Here is a 3,491-nt window from a genome sequence, read left to right on the forward strand (position 1 = left end):
TATCTATTTGGCTACCAGTTACCAATATATACCATTACCAATCACATTCAAACCTCTGAATTAAATAAAATAATCTACTTTGAAAATAAAAGTTGTTTTTGGAAACTTTTAGGCAAGGTTTTGTCATGTCAACACTGAAAGTCTGTCTTGACAAATTTTCCTCTTCCAGTCATCTATATCTTACTCTCATCATGAGAAACCCAAGAGGCTCACAAGAAACAAAAGAGAAATGATCGTTCCCTCTTTGACTTGTCATTATTAGCATTTGATTCTATAAATATCAGTCACATTTATATTTCTTTTGGAGGTGTCTATAAACGACTCAACTTAAGCAAACAGGCTGATGTTGCTCCCGCAGCGCTCGCAGTGCTGTAAAACACGCTGTGAATTCTCTGTGTGACAGGTGAACAGAACTGTCTCACGAGAGCTGCGACATGAGACGCCTCGCATGCAAACACGCCTGCAGCCAAGGCAGATGTGAAGGAGTGGATGGTTAGATTTCACATGAATATGTGCTGAAGCAGCGAGTCTTTGTAGATGCCCGTCGACGGTCAGTCAAACCCGTGACACTCATGATGGCGTATGTTCATCTACACTTACTCAGGCCTCGTCACCATGAAAGCCAACACCATGAAAGCCTCTTAGCTGAGTCTCCAACAGGAAACTCAAATTAGTGAAAGAGGTCATACAATAGCTCTGGAAATCCTCGTTGTGTCCTGGGACTGGGAACACCCTTACAGGCTACATTTACATGACTAGCAAACAAACAACTTTTGCTTTAGTCAACACAGATACATTGGTTGACACCCTGAACAACAGCACCAACACAGAGCACAGGAGGCACACGCACACACACACACACACACACACACACTGTCTATACACTTACACTGACAAACAAAGGTTGCTCTTCTAGAATGGCACTGACATTGAAAAAAATGATTGTGATTTTAACAGTAAAAGACTGTAAAAATGCTACAGTAAAAACCTGTTAACTGGTTAACAGTAAGTTTCCATACTATATTCGGTGAATAAATGTAATTACATTTAATGTAATTTTTCAGTAAAATACTGTTAAAAATACGATTTTTGGAAGTGAAAAAGAAAAAGCCATTGTATAATTTACAGTGAAAAACCGTAAATTGACACTCCCAGAATTCCCTGCATGACACTTCCTATTTGATGCTTTTTTGTTGTTGAAATAACATGTTTTTTCTTATCAGTTGTGCACATTATGGTTTAATCTTAGATCTAATGTTGTTAAATTAATGTTTATTGCATTATTTCATTATCATGCGTGTCGCCGTGATGGTGTTTAGTATTTAGTGTTTGTGTGAGTGACACTGTGCACCTTCTATATATAAGTACTGCCCTCCTCAGCTCATAGAAAAGCTGTTTGTGATGAGCTTTGGTTCATCATGTAACTTTCTCATCACCACCTGTTTTTGGTGGTTATCAGTGCATTACAATGGTTCAAAACAGATATTAGTACTGCAATATGTTGGTTTATTAACATTACATCAGTTAATGAAATGCAGTATTTTATTGTGAATTTAAGTTAAGTCTGTAAAACCTAAAATTTTGCTACCATATTTTTTACGGTGAAGTTCTGGCAACCACAGCTGCCGGTAGTTTACCGTAAAAGTCACAGATTTTTTTTACAGTGTAAAAGTACCACAAATGACTTTAAATATTATTCTTTTTTTTACATAAATCATGCCAAACCCTTTAAGGCACCTTGGATTAACTTGTAAATTCATTGCAGGCCTATGAATATTCAATTCTACTGTAATGACTAATTATTCAGTAGAAGACTAACTTTCTTAAAGTGATAGCTCACCCATAAATGAAGAACATTTCTGCAGAACACAAAATACATTTTTTTGAAGAACGCTGTGTTCCAAACAGCACAGGACCCCAGTGACTTCCAGTGTATGGAAAAAATACATTTGTCAAAATATCGTCCTTTGTGTTCTACTCAGTGTTATTTTAGGATTGTTTATGTACTATTTAAAGTATTTAATAATATTTTGAATCAACATTGTCTTTATATTTTAAGCTTTAATAGTATTTAAATTTTATAATTTAAAGTTATAATTTTATGTACCTTTGCCATTTATTTATTTATTTTTTAATATTTCTATTTAGCTGTTTCTATATCTTATTAGCAATTAGCTAATTTCTGTTAGTTTGTAATTTTACGTTTTTATATATATACTGTAATATCACGACCATATAAGTTGTATCTCTTAAAATATGCAGATTTAATTATATATAGGTATATAAATGTCATTTATATATTTATTATATATATATATATATATATATATATATACACACACACACACACGCACACACACATAATTGCATGATTTTTTTGTTTATTGTTTGATTATTTTAATATAAATCAGCATATTTTAAAAGAGATACAACATTTACTGCAATGATACTGCATAAAATATAAAATAATAAATAAAATGAATCAATCAATCAATGAATAAATAAATAAATATTTAGGTTTTCAAATAATATTATACTTTATTTCAGCTTTCGGAATTAAGAAAACTTTTAATTTCTTTAGTTTTAGTTTAGTTAACAATAACACTGGTTTCACAGAAGAAAAAGCATTATGGGTTTGGCCTTTCCATTTGTCTTCGTAAAAGCAGGGCATCTTCAGCACAGAGAGGACCAAAACATGGAGAAAATGCTCTAAAACCTGTAGCATCACCACATTAACCAATAACACAAGGCTTTCTCAAGACAACTGGCTTTTGAAAAGATGTAGTTGTGCACATCCCTATCATCATTTGCTGGGTACTGAGGGAGGGCGACCTGAGGGGCGGCTGGCATCATTACTGGAGCAGATCGCCATCCATCCATCAGAGAGAGACGGGATTAGAGAGTCATGCCAGGCCAAAAGCACACACATACACGGCCAGTCACAGACCTTTCTATATATAATCCATTCAGCTCTGGAGCGGCTCCCGTGTCAAGGTTACGTCTGCTCTCTCGATGAGCTGCGCTCTGCTCTGCTGTAAAGGCAGTATATCTGCCAGAGGGAGCTGCTGATCAATGTCTTCCCATCTCCATCCGTTATGTTTTCCCTTAAAATACACGGCCGATGCTGCGGTCTAATCACTTTCCCTCTACTGAGAGGTAGACGGCTGAAGTACGGTCCAGCTGCGAGTTTGAAAACCAGCCAAAACACATGAGACCCATTGATCTTGTCAGATCTCTTTGTCAGATTGATTGTGATAAACGCCTTTGCCCCTTCAGAATAATACAGCAAGTTGTAGAGGAATATGGTTATGCATCTTTTAGTGTCTAAAGACAGTAGTGCTGTCAAACGATTAATCACATCCAAATTAAAAGTTTTTGTTTACATATTATGTGTGTGTATTGTGTATATTTAATATATATATATATATATATATATATATATATATATATATATATATATATATGTGTAGTTTTAAACTGTGTTATATTAT

This window comes from Sinocyclocheilus grahami, unplaced genomic scaffold (assembly GCF_001515645.1).
Source record: "Sinocyclocheilus grahami isolate Dianchi unplaced genomic scaffold, SAMN03320097.WGS_v1.1 scaffold440.1, whole genome shotgun sequence".
NCBI classification, from domain to species: Eukaryota; Metazoa; Chordata; class Actinopteri; order Cypriniformes; family Cyprinidae; genus Sinocyclocheilus; species Sinocyclocheilus grahami.